The following is a 24,246-nucleotide window of genomic DNA, read 5'->3' on the forward strand; positions in this document are numbered from 1 at the left end:
ATGATTTAAATACCTGAAAGGATCCAAAATGTCTAGGTAACCTGACAAGTGACTAAGTTTCTGGTAAACTCTAAAAGTCCAGATTCCTATTCAGTAATTGTCTGAAAGACAAGAAAGCCAGAAATCTGCTTGACCTCTCTTTTACCAGGACTTTCTCACAGGATTCTACCACAACTTGGACCACAAATAAGGGTGGCAAATTTTGACTAGAAAACTTTCATAACTAGGCAGCATTTTTTCCTCCTCACTGAATTCCAGGAAGGGTTTAAAAGGGAAAAAAAATACAAAAGGGGTTGAAGAAATTCTGTCATACCTCTTAGGCGTTCATCATCTTTGGAGAAGAAAAAAACTCTAGCACTTCCTGTGCGTGGTAAAGAAAGAAACCTAGACAAGGACAAAGGGATTTGAGCATCCTAAATTGTACTATCAAATTCCATGAACATGACTTCAAACTCTAGTGCTTCAGAAAAATGGTATACAGTGAAAAGCTTTATTCCCTAGGAACCCCAAATAGAGCTTTTTATTTTACAAAACCCACTTTTAGAGAGAAAACTGACTGTGTCTTTGGCTTTTAGCCAAACTCACTTTGGAGTTGGTCCAACCAAAATGACCCAGTTAATTTCTTGTGCTCAACTCTCTCTTCCCATATTCATCTTCACATCAAATGTGCTGCTGGGAGTTTTGACTCTGTGCAGCACAAACGATTTTCCGAGATGACTTTGGTTGCTCAGAGGTGTGCAATGTCCGTTTCCCATTTCCTGAGTTAATATTCCCACAGCATCCAACTACTACAGCCAAGTAGACAACAAAGAGAAATGGAACTTGCATTTCTTGGTCCTGTTCAATCTCTGACATCTTAGGCTCATCATCACCCTCAGAACTGCTGTCTTGGAAACGTGGATCCTCTTGCCATGTGGCTTTTACCGGCTTTATTGTTCCAAGGGCATAAGGCTCTGCAATGACAGCACCCATAGAGAAAAAAAGCCAAAACCAGATTCTTCCCCTACTGGTCAGGAAAAATTCCTCCTTTCAAGTGAAATACTTAGAGTGGAGAAGACAGATTTGGGAAGGACAGAATCTGCCCCTGCCAGATTTTCTAAGCTACATCTCTGCTCCACTTTGTTCTAGGGATCCCTTATGTATTCTTAAACATTTGTCATTGCATTCAGAAGACCATGAATACCTTCTCAGTTCAGCACAAGTGTGGGGGACTCGTTGCTTTGTGCTGTTGCGTTGGGTTTTTTAATATTGTGGATAACTTCTCGCGGTTTCTTTTCTCTCCTACATGACTGGGACTCGATTTAATGTTGTTTCATCTTCATTTCAGACGGCCTCATTTTATCTAAGGTTAGGACACCCCAAAGATCATGTGTCATTCCGTTTCTTTTTTCTAAAGGTCCAAGAGTAGAATTCAGTAACAAACAGAATGCGCATGGATCTTGGGGTCAGCTCCCGGACTTTGCTCCTCCCTCTACATTAACGCACATTTCCTTTAAAATCTTGTTGGGTTCTATGAAACTTGATATGACTGGTTTGTCACCTTTTTCCCCGTTTGAGGAATTCAGGGCATGAGAACCAGCTTTTTCACCACTCAGCAGAAACCCCAATGCCTTCTCAAAGCATGCCTTTAGAATTCCTGAGATGCAAGCAAGAGTTACCTCTCATTAATCTACCACAGCCCTGGCAAGCAGAAATGAAGATGAAAATGCTTCTTCCTAATTACTGACTTCTGCTGCTGAAAATCCCCTGGACCCTGACCTTCTTTACACTGTATTGCCCTACAGTGCCTGCCAGAAGCTCTTCCTTAGCAATGGCATGTTAGAAGGGTTCTGCTGTTGCCCTCTTTGATGCCCAACTCCTCTGTGCCTCCAAAGTAGGAAAACGTGAAAGTACTCAGCTTCTGAGCTGTGTCGTTCTCAGGCAAAGGTCCCAAATGGAAGGGAAATACCCTGGGGCAGAGTCCTGTGCATCCTCTTTGCCCCAGGGTATTTCCTCCGTCTATTCTGGTTTGTTCTTTGAAGGTCCAATCAAGTCTTTCAAATCCGCAGCTGTCAAAGTTGTCTTCAGCCACTTGAGGCAGTGCCTCACTCTCTTCTTTCTTCTTTTTTTGGCTTTACTGAAATGAGATTGTTCAAAGATAGCAACACAGCACACGTCCTTTTCAGAGACAGCTTCCCTAAGAGCCACCTTGCTCTGAATGTCTCCCTAAGCATATCCAAGCCCGTTAAGGAGTGGTTCATTATCAAGGGTAAGCAGTGGGGAAACATCAGAGGTTGGAGTCTAAAGGCAGGAACAAGAGTCCTTTGTAATTAGCCACATCCTTAAGTGACTTTTCACTGAATACACGGGTACACAGAAATCAAGGTATTTAGCACAGACTTCTTTCCTGCCAATAGAAACATCAAGAGCTGATATGGTTTTCTCACAGACCTGCACATCTCAAGGTCCCTGCACTGAGCGTTCTCACCTTCACTTCCGGCAAGCAACACATGGACTAGAAAGAAAAGATGACGCTACGTGCTGCTGTTGGAGGTCCCAGCTGAGGTCCGACGTCGCTGGTGCGAGCGGCTGCTCCTGCGGGATGTCCCCGACCATGTCCCCCTACGCCTGGGCCTCTCAGCACTCGCTGCTGTCCTCCTGCTCCTGTCCTGGCGACTCCTGGACCGCACAGTTTGAGTCGAGGCCCGGCGCTGCTGGCGGGAGCGGCTGCATCTGGGGGGCATCCCCGAAGACGTGTCCCTTCGCCTGGGCCTCTCAGTCCTTGGCCTTGTCCTGCTGCTCCTGTCACGGCGACTCCTGGACCAGACAGGTGGACTCTGGGCCCAGCCTTGCTGGCGGGAGCGGCTGCGTCTGGGGGATGTCTGTGATGGTGGCTCCGTTTGCCTGGGCCTCTCAGCCCTTGGCCCTGTCCCACTGCTCCTGTCACGTCGACTCCTGGAGCGGACAGGTGCACTCTGGGCCCATCCTTGCTGGTGGGAGCGGCTGTGTCTGTGGGATGTCTGTGATGGTGGCTCCCTTTGCCTGGGCCTCTCAGACCTTGGCCCTGTCCCCCTGTTCCTGTCACACGGACTCCTGGACCGGACAGGTGGACTCTGGGCCCAGCCTTGCTGGCGGGAGCGGCTGCGTCTGGGGGACGTCCATGCAGATGTCTCCCTTTGCCTGGGCCTCTCAGTCCTTGGCCTTGTTCTGTTGCTTCTGTCACGGCGACTCCTTGATTGGATGGGTTGATTTGGGGCCTGACCTTGCTGGCGGGAGCGACTGCGTCTGGGGGATGCCCCTGACGATGTCTCCCTTTGCCTGGGCCTCTCAGCTCTTGGCCCTGTTTCGCTGCTCCTTTCATGGCGACTCCTGGAGCGGACAGCTGGACTCTGGGCCCAACCTTGCTGACGGGAGCGGTTGTGTTGGGGGGACGCCCATGCAGGTGTCTCCCTTCGTCGGGGTCTCTCAGCCCTTGGTCTTCTACAGCTGCTCCTGTAACGCCGACTCCTCAAGGGCACAAGTCGATTTGGGGCCCGACCTTGCTGGCGGGAGCGGCTTCGCCCGCGGCCGGGCCCAGCACGTCTGGAATGGACCCTGTCCTCAGAGTCAGGGGAGCTGCTGTACAGTGACCTTGATGTGCTGGGGCTGCTGCTGTCCAGCGAGGAGGATGGCAGTACCTGCTGCCATGCTGCGTGTTGGGGCCTGCTGTGGCTGCTCGTCTCTGCAGACAGAATTTGGTGCGCCAGACCCAATGGCCTGCGGCTATGAGAGCTGCTGCTGAAGGCCTCCAAATCTGGGGAGCCATGAGAAGGCCCCAGTCCTGACTGTCTGGCCAGCCTGGGGCCATTGAGCTCTGACTCAACCCTGGAGGCTGTAAGGGCAAGCGGGAATGTCAAAGGCCCCCCAGGCCCAGGCCAGGCCAGGCCAGAGCAGTGCCCCCAGCCCTCCAGCAGTGGACGCACTCTGCCAAGCCTGGCCTGGGCACTGCCCCCAGCCCAGGGACACCGGGGTTTGACCCATACCCGTTCCAAGCCCAGCACAGGTGTCACACTCCCATCTGTCTATGCTGTTTCTCAGGCCAGAGCAGCGCCTATGGGTGCCCTCAGCAGCACAGGAGGAGCACAGGAGCAATTGCCAGGGCCTGGGGAGGGAAACAGGCTCATAGCACTGAGAACAAAGTGTGCCAGAAGGTGGTTGTCTGGCCAAACGCTTCTGGTTCTTCCCGCTTTGAGCCCTTGTGGAGACACAGGTTCCCTGCAGAGCCCCAGGTGCAGCATCCCAACTTACCCCTCTTCCTCTGCCTCCTCTCTGCCACCAGGGTAAAGGCAATCCCTGGCATTGCACTGGCCATGCCTCTCTCCTAGCTCCGCGAAGGCATCGTTGTCCTCCCATGTCGGCTGTCTGATGGAGAAAGGAAGAGATGATGAATTTCTGCTGCCCTCCCCTCATGGAGATCCAGGGTGTCCCTGCTCTTTCTCCAGCGCTTTTCCAAGTTGGGCACGAAGCTGAAGCCCAGACTCACGGGACAGGGCAGGGCCAGGGCTCCTGGGGCAGGGCCTGGCACAGCACAGCACTTGTACCCTCCTGGCTGGTGGGCCAGGCAGAAGGACACCAACCTGAAGGGGATTCGGATCCCCAAGAGAAACAGGTCGACAAGGAATGTCTCACTGTCTCTGCACAGGGGGCACTTGAGGCATAAAAGACCAGCGCGCATGGCCTGTCCCTGCAGGGCAAACACAGGCAGGGTGAGCGAGGCCCTGCTGCTGCTGCTGCTGCTGCTGCTGAGCACCTGCTGTGCCCCAGGGCTGAGGGGAGGGCTCCAACCTGGATGCAGTCCCTGTGGAACCAGGCCCTTTTGCACATTGGGCACACCAGGGTTGTGAAGGTCTTTCTGTCCTCCACAGGCTCCATGCAGATGGGGCAAACAGTGTCCGGCTCTGGAGTCACCTCCACCTCCTGCTCTGGACGGTGCTCAGGGCAGAAGGAGCTGGGGGCAAAGCAAAGGGGAAAGTGAGAAATGCTGGATCCTTCACGAGTGATGGCCAGAAAGGGAGAGGAGGTACCTGAACGGGGTAATGTATTGATTGACACAGCCGCCCTCCTTGGCACAGGGCAGGTGGAACCATCTGTCACAGTACTCCTTGCAGCACATGATGGTTGCCCCGCTCTGGCCGCAGACGCAGCAGTACTGGAAAGAGCCAAGCAGCCCCATCAGCAGCAGCAGCAGCAGCCTCGAGGGCTCCCCTGGCAGCCCCACGGCTCCGGGCAGGGCGCAGGATGTGGCCGCTGCCGGGTCCCAGCCCACAGAGCCGCCTGGTGGAGGAGGGAGGCTCCTGTGCCAGGGCCTCTGTGCCACAGCTGCTGGGAGCCAGGCTTTGTCGCGGCTGTCGGGCCGGCCTTTCTTTCCTGCTCTCTGCGCTAAGCTCTGGCAAACCTCGCCAGGCACAAATCTCCCTGCTCTTGTCACGCTCTCACCTTCTGTGCCGCCCGCCGGACTGCAATTAGGAGATCCCGAAGGAGAAAGCCCATGAGTCCAACGCAGTCCATCTCTTGCCGAAATAGTAGAGTGGCGAAGAACTGCAGGCAAGGGGAGGAGCTGATGAGGAGAGGGCGGCAGGAGCTGCTCATTGCAACGGTGGAGGGAGCGCCCGGAGTCACTCACCATGCAGAACACGTGGGCACAGAGCCCACCCTTCTCCAGTTTGTCACCGCACATGTCCGGGTCAGCCTCGGCTCGGCGACACAGCATGCAGGCTGCAGGGGACAGAGCCAGTGGCAGCGGACATGAGCAGCTCTGCGGGGCTCTGAGCCTGCAGCAGCATCGGCCCCAAGGCTGCTCTGTCCCTGCCTGGCTGATGGGCAGGGCTGGAGGCCTTGCACAGCAGGGGCCATTGCGGGCACGGCTGTCCCAGGAGCTGCCCCCTGGCCCAGCTGGGCCCGACTTGGGCAGGAGGGAGGCTCCCGGCCCCGGCATGGCCGAGCAGCTCCTGCCTCCCCCTGGCTCTGCTCTGATCCCCACACTGCCTGCTGCAACAAGAGCCCCTGGGCCAGGCTGTCACAGGGCTGCTTTGCCCTCACCTGCCTCCCTGGCACCAGGGCCCTCCTGCTTGCTTTCAGCCATGGCAGCTGTCTGCTCTGAGTCCCTCTCCTGGAGTGACATAGTCGCCCGACGTGTTGGTCCTCTCTCTCTATGGGAGGAAGAAGAGTGGGGGGGGGGAGTTTGCAGGACAGGCCCAGAGCCACGAGGTTCTACTCCCTGCTCAGCCCTGCGTGAGCCCTGCTCCTGTCCGCCTTCTCCTCCCGTCGCTGCGTTAAGGAACACCACAGTGTCCTCTGGCTGTTCCTCCGCTGATTCTGGGAAGGGAGAGGCAGGTGAGCCTGCAGCACAGGCCCAGAGCCCCGAGGTGTGGGGCCCCTCTGGTCCCTGAGCAGCCACGTCCCTGCCCTACCTTCTCCTCCCGTCGTCAGATCGCACTGACACTCGGCCTGAGCCCAGCGTTCCCTTTTGTGGCCTTGGTCGCACAGGTCACAATGGCCACTCTGACATCAGCACCGTGTACCCAAAATTGGGGCAGCCATGGCCTCAGGTCCCTGGCATCCACTTGTGGCGGCCTCCTCGGGCACCGAGGCTCTGAGATGGGTCCGAGCATTTGCTCAGGGTGGAACCAGGGCCAGGACTCCTGCAGCAAGTGCAGGGTCAAATGCCAGGCCCTGGGGCAGCCATCGAGGGTGGTACTGCAGGCAGGAAGGTGCTGTTCAGGCACTGCCACGCCAGGGCTCCGGCCCCGGCCAAGGGAAATCTCTGCTCCTGCCCCTGGCAGCCGGTGGCCCAGAGAGCCCGTGCGGAGTCTCCTGCACGGCAGAGATTCAAACCCTGCTCTAGGTGAACTGATGTTTTCCTCAAGACCTGTCTGGAGAAAACTAAGATGAACCTGATTTGATGCTGCTGCTGATCACCACTGGCTACAGGAGATAAACCTGGAGACCACCACAGCTGCCTCCAGACCTCTGTTATCCTGTCATCCTATGAACTAATAACTTTGACATTTCATATAAATGGAAAAATTTGTATTAAGCTCCTTAGAAACGTCATCTTTTCTACTGACTCTGTGGAAACTCAGAAAATTCACTGAGAATGTTCTGTGTACGTTCGACAGGAGTGCTTGCAACAGTTCTCAACCCAAGTCAAAGGCAGCAGCATTCGTTTCCTGCATTATAGGAACTTTGCCAGTTTGGTCCATGCTTTCCTACTAGAAAATACCTTGGAAACAAATCAGGAAGAGACGCACAAACAATTCTTGTCAATTTTTGTCATTGATGTCTTTGTAAACATGCTCCTGGAAATCCAGATCCATGACTTCTAGAACAAGCAGTGGGATCTCTGGGAAGCAGGGCAGGGGCTGACAGGCAGGGACACCCTGCACCTGCCTGATGCTGGGGCAGCAGGAGTTTGTCCATTTTCCTGTCTCCATGGGAGAGCCACCTTGGCTGGGAAACGATCCCTTCACTGGTCTAGGATGGAGGCACAGCCAGTGCAATGCCAGGGAGTGCCTTTACCCTGGAGGAAGGGAGGAGGCAGAGGAAGAGGGGGAAGTTGGGAAGCTGCACCCGGGGCTCTGCAGGGCTCCCGGCCAGGGCTCAAAGCACAAGGAGCCAGAAGAGCTTGGCCGGACAATCCCGAGCTCTGGACGCTTTGTCCTCAGCACCGGGAAGAACCCGTTTGCTTCTCCAGGCCCTGGGCACTGCTCCGGTGCTGCTCATGCAAGTTACACACAGACACACAGCTACCTGCTCTGTCTCAACCCTCTTCAGCACTGGACAGCACAACACAGTAACATGTTCTCTTCAGTACATGGTCTAATTATTAATAGTCCTGCAAACACTCACATTCAAAGCACACACACACACAAAAACCCCAAACCCTGGTACAAACCTTGCATCAACACAAAATGCATGTTGCTGTTCAGAAACACAGGGCAGCACTTTTGGCCAATGCTTTTTCCTGTTAGATCTTTCAAAGGATTTCAAAAGTGACATTGTTTGGCAACTTCTTCAAGGAACAAACTGGAGATGCTTCTGATGTTTTAAAGATTTATTGGTTTGCTTTCACTTTCCTTTTGGCATCCTTACACTTCACCTGGCATTCCAGAAAATTGTGAAAATCCAAAATAATATCTGGGGAAGTTTCTGAATTCATTCATGTTTCTCTCCAAGACTTTCTTGACATACATACAAGGAACTGGTCCTGGAACACCCACAGAAGCAGGGGTTTCCCTGACTCGACATTACAAGACACCGTTATAGACTCCAGTGTACTAAAACACTTCTGTTTCCTGGTAATTACAGAGCCTGAAGCTCTTCTAGAGGCTTTCCCCAGTGCAATTTCAATTGGTCCCTCTCTGCTCAACTCTCTAAGCCTGTCAGGTCTCACTGAAGGGCAGCAGAGCCTTGTGGTGCCTCAGCCCCTGCTCCCGGTTCTGTCCCATCAGCAAATGCTGAGGCAGCGCTCTGTCCCTTCTGCCAGGTCACTGGGGAATAAGGCAAACAAGGCTGGCCCCAGCACGGCCCCCTGAGCTCACAGCTATCTGAGTTTGGAGCTGCCCTGGCCACTTCTCTGCCCCACTGGCCCTGAGCTGCCTCAGGAGCCTGTTAGGGGAGGCAGGGACAAAGCCTTGCTGAAGTCCCTGCTGACAACAACCACTGCTCTCCCCTCACAAACCCAGCCAGTCACTGCAGCAGAGGGGGCTGTGGGATTGGTCAAGCATGGTTTCCATTCCTGTTACTGCACAGGCTCAGAGATGGCATCCAAGAGGAGCTGTTCTGTCACCTTTCTGGGGATGGAGCTGAGGCTGATGGGCCTGCACTTTCCTGGCTCCTTCTTGGTGCCCTTTTGCAAGACTGCAGTGATGTTGGCTTTCCTCCACTGCTCACGCCTCTCTCTGGGGCTGTCTCCTTCCCTGACCTGCTGGCAGAGCGCCCTGTGCCAGAGGCAGGAGCAGAGATTTCCCTTGGCCCCAAAAGGGAACGCTGGGCTCAGGCCGAGTGTCAGTACGAGCTGACAGCGGGAGGAGAAGGAGGGAAGGGGCAGTGCTCACGCAGGGCTGAGCAGGGAGTAGAGCCCTCGTGGCTCTAGGCCTGCTCTGCAAGCTCCCCGGCCTCTTCTTTCTCCCATAGAGAGAGAGGAACAGCACCTCAAAGTGACCAGGGAACCTGGCCATGGAGCAGGACTGGGACTGCCAGCCCTCAGGGAAACCGGCCATGGAGCGGGGCTGGGGCTGTGACACCTCAGGGAAACCGGCCATGGAGCGGGATGGGGCTGTGACACCTCAGGAAAACCGGCCATGGAGCGGGGCTGGGGCTGTGACACCTCAGGGAAACCGGCCATGGAGCAGGCCTGGGGCTGTGACACCTCAGGAAAACCGGCCATGGAGCGGGGCTGGGGCTGTGACACCTCAGGGAAACCGGCCATGGAGCGGGGCTGGGACTGTGACACCTCAGGGAAACCGGCCATGGAGCGGGATGGGGCTGTGACACCTCAGGGAAACCGGCCATGGAGCAGGCCTGGGGCTGTGACACCTCAGGGAAACCGGCCATGGAGCGGGATGGGGCTGTGACACCTCAGGGAAACCGGCCATGGAGCAGGCCTGGGGCTGTGACACCTCAGGAAAACCGGCCATGGAGCGGGGCTGGGGCTGTGACACCTCAGGGAAACCGGCCATGGAGTGGGATGGGGATGTGACACCTCAGGGAAACCGGCCATGGAGCGGGGCTGGGGCTGTGACACCTCAGGGAAACCGGCCATGGGACGGGGCTGGGACTGCCAGCCCTCAGGAAATCTGCCATGGAGCAGGCCTGGGGCTGTGACACCTCAGGGAAACTCACCATGGCAGCCACCTCCAGAGCTTTTGAAGTACTTGTTTCTTGGTTTAATGCCCTTCAAAGGATCAATCTAGCATCTTTGCATATGAGCATGACATACAAGGCTATTTAAAATTGAGTCTGATCCAATCATCAAAGATAATGGATGTTACCTCTAAACTTACCTTTTCGTGATTGCCAAGCAATATGGAACTTGTCTTATGTCTGACTTAAAATATCCAGAATGCAAAATTCATTCTCAAGACAGGAAAAAAGAAAACAATGGAAATAGGATATAGGCAATCTTCAAAAGGTGCAGAGAAGAAAACAAACATTAGAAAACCTTAGAAAAATTTGGCTTTTTTCTTCATCTTCTCAGTATTTGCTGTTTGAATGTTTCTTGTCTTACTTGTCCCTCTCAAAACAAGGCATGTTACAGCTTTATTGTCTCAGTGCTGTATTTCCCCAATCGCTGCCTTGCCATTTCAGCTCTGGTTTATTGGAAATATACAACAAGGGACTCTTCATGGAAGAGAGTTGCACAAGCCTCTGGATTCCTCACCATTCACCTCTGCCAATGCTCACACTAATCTCCTAACACACCTGAGCTTCCTGTCTTTCTGTCAGAGAAAGATTCAGCTAAAGTCAAGGAAACAGGGCAGGGGGAGATGGAAACCTTCCCTTGAGATGCTTTTGGGAAGGCCTGCAAGGACCCTGCCTTCCCCTGGAACAGAGGTGGTCACGATGCATGGTGTTGGCTGACTTGCCCTAGGTGCCCCCTCTATTCCAGAAGGACTTGTGCCCACTTCATCACTTGTCTGTCCCTCCAGTTCCAGGGCCTCAAACCTGCTCTGTAAGGTGCTAAACCTGTAAGTCAGCTGTAAGTTTTCAGAATAAGGTACTGAGCATGGCTCTAAGTAGGTATTTTTGGTCAGGTTTACAATATATTTTGAGAAGAAGAAGGAGCAGAGAAGGTGTGAAAAATGGGTATTATATGATTGGCTTTTCGCAAATATTAAAATTAATACTATATGTGTTATGTTGGAAAGTTATGTTGTATTAATCCTTTTTTGTAGTCCTATACTCATCTTTTAAAGTAGTGTGGTGAATATAGTTTTAGGCTACAGAAACTGTGAAAGATACTTTTTCTAAATAGCTCAAGCAGAGATAACAGTAACAAGACGCCAAAACTCTAAGAGAAGAAATATTGCCTCCTTATTGGGAAGAACCAGACTTTGAGGGACCAAGACAATTGATTTACAAGATGAGGGAGGGGTTGACACTCACAAGAAAACACCCATTGTTTGAAAAGAATTTTGGCATCGTGTATGAGATATATGAATAAGCAACAGGCTATTACTTGTAAGGGTTAATCCTTTGTTAGCAAAGTGTGTTCTGAGGCAGAGCAGAGCACCCAGACATCTGTAATTCTTGGCCTTTTTTATTGTCCTTTATTGTCCTAACTCTTAATTGTCCAAATTCTTATTTCTCTAATTTTTATTACTATTTTTGTAACTAATTTATTACTTTTAAACTTTTAAAACAAGTGATTGGCATTTTACACAGAAGGGGCAGATACCACACAAGAATCCAGCACAGTCTCCCCAGCTTTTTCATCTGGGTTCTATGAAGCACAATGCCCAGCACTTGCACTGCACCGTCTTTTCATGTGTTCTGGTGATCAGAACCATCCCATGGCCAGCCCCAGGATAATCTGGGTGCCAAAGTCCTGTTGCCTGCAAACATCACACTCTATTTTACCCAGCTGGTGCTCATCTCAGCATATTTCCTGAGTTGGCTTCATGAATGTTTTCTTTATCTTGGCAGTTCTAGCAGATGTTCTTAGGGCCCCTAAATTCTGCATGCTTTGTGTCCACTATCAGTGGGCATCCTTCTTCCCAAGCTTTGTCAACCTCCTTCTGGGTCTGAGATCAGTGAAACTTGCCCAGCCCTGAGTCTTAAAAGACAATTCTAGCAACAAGTACTTTGCTTTTCTAACACCTGGCCATCACTTCGAGCTTGTAGGCTGCTATGTGTGTCACAGGTTAAACGTCTGTTCTTGTTGATCAGGCTCGGAAGTGTGTAGAGGCCAGGCACGACAGGACGTGTTTTCTTCAGGAAATGGGACGTATGGCCCAGTTTGCAAGAGGTGCCCGCCCGCGCCTTCCAGAGTGCCAGAACGTTGCCGGCGCCATTGCAGGGCTCAGGGCGCTGCCTTGTGGGCGAGAGCCGCCATGACAGCGCGGGCGCCGCGCGGCGGGGCCGGAGGGCGGGAAGGGGCGGGCGGGTGTGAGGGGCGGGGCGGTTCCTGCCCAGAGCCGAGCCCGCGCTGGCCGTGGGCGCATTCCCGGCGCGCTGTTGGGAGGGTGCAGTCGCTGCTCGGGCTCAGGGAGAAGCGTGCGGCCGCTGCGGGGTCCCAGTCCGCAGATCGGGCTGCTGGCCGAGGCTGCAGTGCCAGAGCTGCCGTGCGCCGTGGCGGTGCCAGAGCCCCCGACAGAGCCGAGCTGGCAGTGCCGACACCTGAGGGAAGCCCAGTCATGGCAGCGCCGGGGCCGCTGGGCAGAGCCGGGCTGGCAGTGCCGACACCTGAGGGAAGCCCGGCCATAGCAGCGCCGGGGCCGCTGGGCAGAGCCGGGCTGGCAGTGCCGACACCTGAGGGAAGCCCTGCCATGGCAGCGCCGGGGCCGCTGGGCAGAGCCGGGCTGGCAGTGCCGACACCTGAGGGAAGCCCGGCCATGGCAGCGCCGGCGTCGCTCCTGCCCCGGGGCCGCCAGCAGGAGCGGCGCCTGGGACCTGCCGGCAGACCGGCACTGCTTGGCCCTCTTCACTAGATCCGAGAGAGTAGCACCACAGATAGTAAAAATACTGAAACATCTGATTTAAAACACCAGAGGGAAACCACAGAATTGAAAAAAAAAAGGAAGGTCTGGCAAAATATTCAGGGCATGAATGGGAAGCCTGAAAAGATACCAAATCTAATTACTTAGATAATCTCAACTATATCAGGAGGAACATGAGGGTGAAAAAACGTTCAAAAAGTTTCGACAAGAAAAAGGTCTGCCTGTGTCATTTTGTTAGTACATTAAACTCTGAAAAAGCAGTCAGGTATTTCTTTGTCCAGTGCTATGAATTTAATAGCAGGATTTCTTGCAGTTGTCCTTCACATATGCCACATAAAGGGAGTTGAGTGCTTAGATTCCATGGAAGCCATCAGTTAGTAAAAGTAGTGTTCCGCTTTTTAGTAGTTCTGTAGTAAGTAGTTAGTAAAAGTCATTGTTCTGCCAATGGATGCTGATCCCTGATGCGTTTGTGCTCGATCCATGGAAAGGCAAATTTTTAGTAATAGGCTGTTGGAAAACAGGTGTTTTCTGCTAGTAGGTGGTACAAACACATTGCTTTTTGTGGTAGAAACTGAAGCAACTTCAGCAGCCTGCTCCTTTTTCTCCACCTATCCTAAAAGATGATTCATGCAGGTTAAAACATGAAACAAACCTCGGGGCTCTGGGCCTGTGCTGCAGGCTCACCTGCCTCTCCCCAGAATCAGGGAAGGAACAGCCAGAGGACACTGCAGTGTTCCTCAACGCAACAACGGGAGCAGAAGGTGGACAGGAGCAGGGCTCACGCAGGGCTGAGCAGGGAGTAGAGCCTCGTGGCTCTGGGCCTGCTCTGCAAACTCCCCTCCACTCTTCTTCCTCGCATAGTGAGACAGAAATAAAAACCTCAAAGTGACCATGTCACTGGAGGAGAGGGGACTCAGCGCAGACACCGGCCATGGCTGGCAGCAAGCAGGAGGGCCCTGGTGCCAGGGAGGCAGGTGAGGGCAAAGCAGCCCTGTGACAGCCTGGCCCAGGGGCTCTTGTGGCAGCAGGCAGTGTGGGGATCAGAGCAGAGGCAGGGGGAGGCAGGAGCTGCTCGGCCATGCGGGTGCTGGGAGCCTCCCTCCTGCCCAAGTGGGGCCCAGCTGGGCCAGGGGGCAGCTCCTGGGACAGCCGTGCCCGCAATGGCCCCTGCTCTGCAAGCCTCCAGCCCTGCCCATCAGCCAGGCAGGGACAGAGCAGCCTTGGGGCCGATGCTGCTGCATGCTCAGAGCCCCGCAGAGCTGCTCATGTCCGCTGCCACTGGCTCTGTCCCCTGCAGCCTGCATGCTGTGTCACCGAGCCGAGGCTGACCCCTGTGCCTCGCCAGGCCCTGGCAGCTGCTCCTGTGCTGCTCCTGCACTGCCCAGGGCACCCACGGGCCCTGCTCGGGCCTGAGGCAGAGCAGAACCAGCTGGGGCTGTGACAGCTCTGCTGCTCTGGGCACGGCTCTTGGGCAAAGCACCCGCCTGTCCCTGGGCTGGGGGCGGTGCCCAGGCTGGGCTTGGCAGAGCCCATCCGCTCCTGGAGGGCTGGGGGCGCTGCTCTGGCCTGGCCTGGCCCGGCCCTGGGGTCCCTTGACATTCCTGCTTGCCCTTGCATCCACCAGGGATGGGCAGGAGCTCCATGGCCCCGGCCTGGCCGCACAGTCAGGACTGGAGCCTTCCCGTGGCTCCCCATGACACAAGAGCCTCAGCCCCAGCTCCCAAACACGGCCTAACAGGGTTTGCTGCTATTGATCCCTGTTAGACCTTTGAAAGGATTTTGAAAGTAACGTTGTTTGGCAACTCCTTCAAGAAACAAACATGACTCGCTTCTAATCAGTAAAAGGTTTATTGGTTTGCTTGCACTTCCTATAGGCTATCCTTATGCTTCCTTCGGCGTTCCAGAAAATAATGAAAATCTAACAAATTCTTCCAAGAAGTTTCTGAATCCACTATTAGGAGAAGTCTCTACATTCACTATCCTTACATACAGTTAAGTAGCTGCACCTGTAACGTACAGAGATGTAACGGTTTACCTGACTGGACCACACAACGAGATGTTCTACACACCGCTACACTAAAAAACTTCTCTTCCCTCTTCATTACAAATTTAAAGCTTTACTTGAGGTCCTGAATTCATTTTGCATGCACATTCATACCTGCAATCCCTCCCCAGGCTCAGCTTTCCCCCAGACTTACCAGGGAACAGATGTTACATACTCACCTCAAACAATAATCTACGTTTGTCTTCCTAACCCTCTTTTTCTTCACTGAGTTCTACCAATCTACAAAATAACTGTGGACCCTCTGCACAAAAGAAACAACCAATTAATAGGCTTAAACGCTTGTGATTGTGCTGCTGCTCCTAACAATCATGACCAACACAGCACTAAAATCAGAAATCAATTCTTCACCATCCTTCCTGTTCTCCTGCCCCCCACCACACCTTGGCTTCAGCAGAAATGTTCCCTACTGCGGCCTGCTGTGCTAAGAACATGGAAAGAAAGGCAGCAGCAGTTTTCCTCAACATGCTGCAATCTGAATTGCAGTGAAATTGCAGCTCTTTCATTTGAAGCTCAGCACCAGCACCCCACACCTTCCCCCAGAACTGAGGCCTGCTGAGGCCTGAGCTCTCCATTTCAACACACCCAGGCTGGCTGGAAGATTGCAGGCCGCTAACTGTGTGAACACAGCAGTGCCTTTCATCACAGTTATCTAATCAGTCTCATGGAAGGCACATCCTTTAAGCTTGTCTTAAGACTCTAGTCTACAAAATAGAACCAGCAATTGTTTTGGTGGCCTGTGCAGGTTTTGGGCACTGTGTGTATGTTTCCTTTGGTTGTTGTTGTCTTTCTTTCTAAATACAAAATTGACTGGATTCAGAAGAGAAAGCCCCAGATGCATTAGCACAAAGAACCACAGGGACATACGTGGCTCACAAGAAGAACACTCAAACGTTTCTAACGGTAACACCAGAAAGAGAGGAAAAAGTTAAAGATGATTTAAATACCTGAAAGGATCCAAAATGTCTAGGTAACCTGACAAGTGACTAAGCTTCTGGTAAACTCTAAAAGTCCAGATTCCTATTCAGTAATTGTCTGAAAGACAAGAAAGCCAGAAATCTGCTTGACCTCTCTTTTACCAGGACTTTCTCACAGGATTCTACCACAACTTGGACCACAAATAAGGGTGGCAAATTTTGACTAGAAAACTTTCATAACTAGGCAGCATTTTTTCCTCCTCACTGAATTCCAGGAAGGGTTTAAAAGGGAAAAAAAATACAAAAGGGGTTGAAGAAATTCTGTCATACCTCTTAGGCGTTCATCATCTTTGGAGAAGAAAAAAACTCTAGCACTTCCTGTGCGTGGTAAAGAAAGAAACCTAGACAAGGACAAAGGGATTTGAGCATCCTAAATTGTACTATCAAATTCCATGAACATGATTTCAAACTCTAGTGCTTCAGAAAAATGGTATACAGTGAAAAGCTTTATTCCCTAGGAACCCCAAATAGAGCTTTTTATTTTACAAAACCCACTTTTAGAGAGAAAACTGACTGTGTCTTTGGCTTTTAGCCAAACTCACTTTGGAGTTGGTCCAACCAAAATGACCCAGTTAATTTCTTGTGCTCAACTCTCTCTTCCCATATTCATCTTCACATCAAATGTGCTGCTGGGAGTTTTGACTCTGTGCAGCACAAACGATTTTCCGAGATGACTTTGGTTGCTCAGAGGTGTGCAATGTCCGTTTCCCATTTCCTGAGTTAATATTCCCACAGCATCCAACTACTACAGCCAAGTAGACAACAAAGAGAAATGGAACTTGCGTTTCTTGGTCCTGTTCAATCTCTGACATCTCAGGCTCATCATCACCCTCAGAACTGCTGTCTTGGAAACGTGGATCCTCTTGCCATGTGGCTTTTACCGGCTTTATTGTTCCAAGGGCATAAGGCTCTGCAATGACAGCACCCATAGAGAAAAAAAGCCAAAACCAGATTCTTCCCCTACTGGTCAGGAAAAATTCCTCCTTTCAAGTGAAATACTTAGAGTGGAGAAGACAGATTTGGGAAGGACAGAATCTGCCCCTGCCAGATTTTCTAAGCTACATCTCTGCTCCACTTTGTTCTAGGGATCCCTTATGTATTCTTAAACATTTGTCATTGCATTCAGAAGACCATGAATACCTTCTCAGTTCAGCACAAGTGTGGGGGACTCGTTGCTTTGTGCTGTTGCGTTGGGTTTTTTAATATTGTGGATAACTTCTCGCGGTTTCTTTTCTCTCCTACATGACTGGGACTCGATTTAATGTTGTTTCATCTTCATTTCAGACGGCCTCATTTTATCTAAGGTTAGGACACCCCAAAGATCATGTGTCATTCCGTTTCTTTTTTCTAAAGGTCCAAGAGTAGAATTCAGTAACAAACAGAATGCGCATGGATCTTGGGGTCAGCTCCCGGACTTTGCTCCTCCCTCTACATTAACGCACATTTCCTTTAAAATCTTGTTGGGTTCTATGAAACTTGATATGACTGGTGTGTCACCTTTTTCCCCGTTTGAGGAATTCAGGGCATGAGAACCAGCTTTTTCACCACTCAGCAGAAACCCCAATGCCTTCTCAAAGCATGCCTTTCAGAATTCCTGAGATGCAAGCAAGAGTTACCTCTCATTAATCTACCACAGCCCTGGCAAGCAGAAATGAAGATCAAAATGCTTCTGCCTAATAACTGACTTCTGCTGCTGAAAATCCCCTGGACCCTGACCTTCTTTACACTGTATTGCCCTACAGTGCCTGCCAGAAGCTCTTCCTTAGCAATGGCATGTTAGAAGGGTTCTGCTGTTGCCCTCTTTGATGCCCAACTCCTCTGTGCCTCCAAAGTAGGAAAACGTGAAAGTACTCAGCTTCTGAGCTGTGTCGTTCTCAGGCAAAGGTCCCAAATGGAAGGGAAATACCCTGGGGCAGAGTCCTGTGCATCCTCTTTGCCCCAGGGTATTTCCTCCGTCTATTCTGGTTTGTTCTTTGAAGGTCCAATCAAGTCTTTCAAATCCGCAGCAATACTGTCAAAGTTGTCTTCAGCCACTTGAGGCAGTGCCTCACTCTCTTCTTTCTTCTTTTTTTGGCTTTACTGAAATGAGATTGTTCAAAGATAGCAACACAGCACACATCCTTTTCAGAGACAGCTTCCCTAAGAGCCACCTTGCTCTGAATGTCTCCCTAAGCATATCCAAGCCCGTTAAGGAGTGGTTCATTATCAAGGGTAAGCAGTGGGGAAACATCAGAGGTTGGAGTCTAAAGGCAGGAACAAGAGTCCTTTGTAATTAGCCACATCCTTAAGTGACTTTTCACTGAATACACGGGTACACAGAAATCAAGGTATTTAGCACAGACTTCTTTCCTGCCAATAGAAACATCAAGAGCTGATATGGTTTTCTCACAGACCTGCACATCTCAAGGTCCCTGCACTGAGCGTTCTCACCTTCACTTCCGGCAAGCAACACATGGACTAGAAAGAAAAGATGACGCTACGTGCTGCTGTTGGAGGTCCCAGCTGAGGTCCGACGTCGCTGGTGCGAGCGGCTGCTCCTGCGGGATGTCCCCGACCATGTCCCCCTACGCCTGGGCCTCTCAGCACTCGCTGCTGTCCTCCTGCTCCTGTCCTGGCGACTCCTGGACCGCACAGTTTGAGTCGAGGCCCGGCGCTGCTGGCGGGAGCGGCTGCGTCTGGGGGGCGTCCCCGATGACGTGTCCCTTCGCCTGGGCCTCTCAGTCCTTCGCCTTTTCCTGCTGCTCTTGCCATGGCGACTCCTGGACCGGACAGGTGGACTCTGGGCCCAGCCTTGCTGGCGGGAGCGGCTGCGTCTGGGGGATGTCTGTGATGGTGGCTCCGTTTGCCTGGGCCTCTCAGCCCTTGGCCCTGTCCCCCTGCTCCTGTCACGTCGACTCCTGGAGCGGACAGGTGCACTCTGGGCCCGACCTTGCTGGTGGGAGCGGCTGTGTCTGGGGGATGCCTGTGATGGTGGCTCTGTTTGCCTGGGCCTCTCAGCCCATGGCCCTGTCCCCCTGCTCCTGTCACAGGGACTCCTGGAGCGGACAGGGGGACTCTGGGCCCGACCTTGCTGGTGGGAGCGGCTGCGTCTGGGGGACGTCCATGCAGGTGTCTCCCTTTGCCTGGGCCTCTCAGACCTTGGCCCTGTCCCACTGTTCCTGTCACAGGGACTCCTGGAGCGGACACATGGACTCTGGGCCCGACCTTGCTGGCGAGAGCGGCTTTGCCTGCGGCCGGGCCCAGAACGTCTGGAATGGACCCAGTTCTCAGGCTCAGAGGACCTGCTGCATGTTGACCTTGATCTGCTGATTCTCCTGGTGTCCAGTGAGGAAGATGGCAGCGCCTGCTGCCACGCTGCGTGTTGAGGCCTGCTGTGGCTGCTCGTCTCTGGAGATGGCGATGGGGAAACCAGCACCAATGGCACAGGGCTGTGGGAGCTGGGCATGATGGCCTCAGATTCTAAGGAGCCATGAGCAGATTCCAGTCCTGACTGTCTAGCCACCCTGGGGCCATTGAGCTCTGACTCAACCCTGGAGGCTGTAAGGGCAAGCGGGAATGTCAAAGGCCCCCCAGGCCCAGGCCAGGCCAGGCCAGAGCAGTGCCCCCAGCCCTCCAGCAGTGGACGCACTCTGCCAAGCCCGGCCTGGGCACTGCCCCCAGCCCAGGGACACAGGGGGCCTTTGACTCATACATGTTCCGAGCCCAGCACAGGTGTCACACTCCCATCTGTGTGTGCTGTTTCTCAGGCCAGAGCAGCGCCTATGGGTGCCCTCAGCAGCACAGGAGGAGCACAGGTGCAATTGCCAGGGCCTGGGGAGGCAAACAGGCTCATAGCACTGAGAACAAAGTGTGCCAGAAGGTGGTTGTCTGGCCAAATGCTTCTGGTTCTTCCCACTTTGAGCCCTTGTGCAGACACAGGTTCCCTGCAGAGCCCCAGGTGCAGCATCCCAACTTACCCCTCTTCCTCTGCCTCCTCTCTGCCTCCAGGGTAAAGGCAATCCCTGGCATTGCACTGGCCATGCCTCTCTCCTAGCTCCGCGAAGGCATCGTTGTCCTCCCATGTCGGCTGTCTGATGGAGAAAGGAAGAGATGATGAATTTCTGCTGCCCTCCCCTCATGGAGATCCAGGGTGTCCCTGCTCTTTCTCCAGCGCTTTTCCAAGTTGGGCACGAAGCTGAAGCCCAGACTCACGGGACAGGGCAGGGCCAGGGCTCCTGGGGCAGGGCCTGGCACAGCACAGCACTTGTACCCTCCTGGCTGGTGGGCCAGGCAGAAGGACACCAACCTGAAGGGGATTCGGATCCCTATGATGAACATTTCAACAGGGAATTCCCCACTGTCTCTGCACAGGGGGCACTGGAAATATAAAGCACCAGCGCTCATGGCCAGTCCCTGCAGGGCAAACACAGGCAGGGTGAGCGAGGCCCTGCTGCTGCTGCTGCTGCTGCTGCTGCTGCAGCTGCTGCTGCTGCTGCTGCTGCTGCTGAGCACCTGCTGTGCCCCAGGGCTGAGGGGAGGGCTCCAACCTGGATGCAGTCCCTGTGGAACCAGGCCCTTTTGCACGTTGGGCACACCAGGGTTGTGAAGGTCTTTCTGTCCTCCACAGGCTCCATGCAGATGGGGCAAATGGTGTCCGGCTCTGGAGTCGCCTCCACCTCCTGCTCTGGACGGTGCTCAGGGCAGAAGGAGCTGGGGGCAAAGCAAAGGGGAAAGTGAGAAATGCTGGATCCTTCCCCAGTGATGGCCAGAAAGGGAGAGGAGGTACCTGAACGGAGTAACGTATACATTGACACAGCCGCCCTCCTTGGCACAGGGCAGGTGGAACCATCTGTCACACTCCGGCACAGAGCACATGATGGTTGCCCCGCTCTGGCCGCAGACGCAGCAGTACTGGAAAGAGCCAAGCAGCCCCATCAGCAGCAGCAGCAGCAGCCTCGAGGGCTCCCCTGGCAGCCCCACGGCTCCGGGCAGGGCGCAGGATGTGGCCGCTGCCGGGTCCCAGCCCACAGAGCCGCCTGGTGGAGGAGGGAGGCTCCTGTGCCAGGGCCTCTGTGCCACAGCTGCTGGGAGCCAGACTTTGTCGCGGCTCTTGGGCCGGCCTTTCTTTCCTGCTCTCTGCGCTAAGCTCTGGCAAACCTCGCCAGGCACAAATCTCCCTGCTCTTGTCACGCTCTCACCTTCTGTGCCGCCCGCCGGACTGCAATTTGGAGATCCCGAGGGAGAAAGCCCATGAGTCCAACGCGGTGGTTTTCTTGCCGAAATAGTAGAGTGGCGAAGAGCTGCAGGCAAGGGGAGGAGCTGATGAGGAGAGGGCAGCAGGAGCTGCTCATTGCAACGGTGGAGGGAGCGCCCGGAGTCACTCACCATGCAGAACACGTGGGCACAGAGCCCACCCTTCTCCAGTTTGTCACCGCACATGTCCGGGTCAGCCTCGGCACGGCGACACAGCATGCAGGCTGCAGGGGACAGAGCCAGTGGCAGCGGGCATGAGCAGCTCTGCGGGGCTCTGAGCATGCAGCAGCATCGGCCCCAAGGCTGCTCTGTCCCTGCCTGGCTGATGGGCAGGGCTGGAGGCCTTGCACAGCAGGGGCCATTGCGGGCACGGCTTTCCCAGGAGCTGCCCCCTGGCACAGCTGGGCCCGACTTGGGCAGGAGGGAGGCTCCCGGCCCCGGCATGGCCGAGCAGCTCCCCCTGCCTCTGCTCTGATCCCCACACTGCCTGCTGCAACAAGAGCCCCTGGGCCAGGCTGTCAGAGGGCTGCTTTGCCCTCACCTGCCTCCCTGGCACCAGGGCCCTCCTGCTTGCTGCCAGCCATGGCCGGTGTCTGCTCTGAGTCCCTGTCTTCCAGTGACATAGTCGCTCGAGGTGTTGGTCCTCTCTCTCTATGGGAGGAAGAAGAGTGGGGGGGGGGAGTTTGCAGGACAGGCCCAGAGCCACGAGGTTCTACTCCCTGCTCAGCCCTGCGTGAGCCCTGCTCCTGTCCGCCTTCTCCTCCCGTCGCTGCGTTAAGGAACACCACAGTGTCCTCTGGCTGTTCCTCCGCTGATTCTGGGAAGGGAGAGGCAGGTGAGCCTGCAGCACAGGCCCAGAGCCCCGAGGTGTGGGGCCCCTCTGGTCCCTGAGCAGCCACGTCCCTGCCCTACCTTCTCCTCCCGTCGTCAGGTCGCACTGACACTCGGCCTGAGCCCAGCGTTCCCTTTTGTGGCCTTGGTCGCACAGGTCACAATGGCCACTCTGACATCAGCACCGTGTACCCAAAATTGGGGCAGCCATGGCCTCAGGTCCCTGGCATCCACTTGTGGCGGCCCCCTCGGGCACTGAGGCTCTGAGATGGGTCCGAGCGTTTGCTCAGGGTGGAACCAGGGCCAGGACTCCTGCAGCAAGTGCAGGGTCAAATGCCAGGCCCTGGGGCAGCCATCGAGGGTGGTACTGCAGGCAGGAAGGTGCTGTTCAGGCACTGCCACGCCAGGGCTCCGGCCCCGGCCAAGGGAAATCTCTGCTCCTGCCCCTGGCAGCCGGTGGCCCAGAGAGCCTGTGCGGAGTCTCCTGCACGGCAGAGATTCAATCCCTGCTCTAGGTGAACTGACCTTTTCCTCAAGACCTGTCTGGAGAAAACTAAGATGAACCTGATTTGATGCTGCTGCTGATCACCACTGGCTACAGGAGATAAACCTGGAGACCACCACAGCTGCCTCCAGACCTCTGTTATCCTGTCATCCTATGAACTAATAACTTTGACATATCATATAAATGGAAAAATTTGTATTAAGCTCCTTAGAAATGTCATCTTTTCGACTGACTCTGTGGAAACACAGAAAATTCAGTGAGAATGTTCTGTGTACGTTTGACAGGAGTGCTTGCAACAGTTCTCAACCCAAGTCAAAGGCAGGAGGATGCTTTTCCTGCATTATAGGAACTTTGCCAGTTTGGTCCATGCTTTCCTACTAGAAAATACCTTGGAAACAAATCAGGAAGAGATGCACAAACAATTCTTGTCAATTTTTGTCATTGATATCTATGTAAACATGTTCCTGGAAATCCAGATCCATGACTTCTAGAACAAGCAGTGGGATCTCTGGGAAGCAGGGCAGGGGCTGACAGGCAGGGACACCCTGCACCTGCCTGATGCTGGGGCAGCAGGAGTTTGTCCATTTTCCTGTCTCCATGGGAGAGCCACCTTGGCTGGGAAACGATCCCTTCACTGGTCTAGGATGGAGGCACAGCCAGTGCAATGCCAGGGAGTGCCTTTACCCTGGAGGAAGGGAGGAGGCAGAGGAAGAGGGGGAAGTTGGGAAGCTGCACCCGGGGCTCTGCAGGGCTCCTGGCCAGGGCTCAAAGCACAAGGAGCCAGAAGAGCTTGGCCGGACAATCCCGAGCTCTGGACGCTTTGTCCTCAGCACCGGGAACCCGTTTGCTTCTCCAGGCCCTGGGCACTGCTCCGGTGCTGCTCATGCAAGTTACACACAGACACACAGCTACCTGCTCTGTCTCAACCCTCTTCAGCACTGGACAGCACAACACAGTAACATGTTCTCTTCAGTACATGGTCTAATTATTAATAGTCCTGCAAACACTCACATTCAAAGCACACACACACACAAATCCCAAACCCTGGTACAAACCTTGCGTCAACACAAAATGCATGTTGCTGTTCAGAAACACGGGGCAGCACTTTTGGCCAATGCTTTTTTCCTGTTAGATCTTTCAAAGGATTTCAAAAGTGACATTGTTTGGCAACTTCTTCAAGGAACAAACTGGAGAGGCTTCTGATGTTTTAAAGATTTATTGGTTTGCTTTCACTTTCCTTTTGGCATCCTTACACTTCACCTGGCATTCCAGAAAATTGTGAAAATCCAAAATAATATCTGGGGAAGTTTCTGAATTCATTCATGTTTCTCTCCAAGACATTCTTGACATACATACAAGGAACTGGTCCTGGAACACCCACAGAAGCAGGGGTTTCCCTGACTCGACATTACAAGACACCCTTATAGACTCCAGTGTACTAAAACACTTCTGTTGCCTTGTAATTACAGAGCCTGAAGCTCTTCTAGAGGCTTTCCCCAGTGCAATTTCAATTGGTCCCTCTCTGCTCAACTCTCTAAGCCTGTCAGGTCTCAGTGAAGGGCAGCAGAGCCTTGTGGTGCCTCAGCCCCTGCTCCCGGTTCTGTCCCATCAGCAAACGCTGAGGCAGCGCTCTGTCCCTTCTGCCAGGTCACTGGGGAATAAGGCAAACAAGGCTGGCCCCAGCACGGCCCCCTGAGCTCACAGCTATCTGAGTTTGGAGCTGCCCTGGCCACTTCTCTGCCCCACTGGCCCTGAGCTGCCTCAGGAACCTGTTAGGGGAGGCAGGGACAAAGCCTTGCTGAAGTCCCTGCTGACAACAACCACTGCTCTCCCCTCACAAACCCAGCCAGTCACTGCAGCAGAGGGGGCTGTGGGATTGGTCAAGCATGGTTTCCATTCCTGTTACTGCACGGGCTCAGAGATGGCATCCAAGAGGAGCTGTTCTGTCACCTTTCTGGGGAT

The 24,246-nt window shown here is 53.8% G+C and overlaps 2 pseudogenes; both read right to left on the minus strand.

Annotated features, from left to right (window-relative positions):
• Window positions 1-1,998: 1,998 nt before the first annotated feature.
• On the minus strand, window positions 1,999-6,139 carry LOC143695046 (E3 ubiquitin-protein ligase PHF7-like; annotated as a pseudogene).
• A 12,849-nt stretch (window positions 6,140-18,988) lies between these two features.
• Window positions 18,989-21,571, minus strand: LOC143695047 (E3 ubiquitin-protein ligase PHF7-like; annotated as a pseudogene).
• Window positions 21,572-24,246: the final 2,675 nt, after the last annotated feature.

The sequence above is a fragment of the Agelaius phoeniceus genome, chromosome 11, assembly GCF_051311805.1.
Source record: "Agelaius phoeniceus isolate bAgePho1 chromosome 11, bAgePho1.hap1, whole genome shotgun sequence".
Lineage (NCBI taxonomy): Eukaryota > Metazoa > Chordata > Aves > Passeriformes > Icteridae > Agelaius > Agelaius phoeniceus.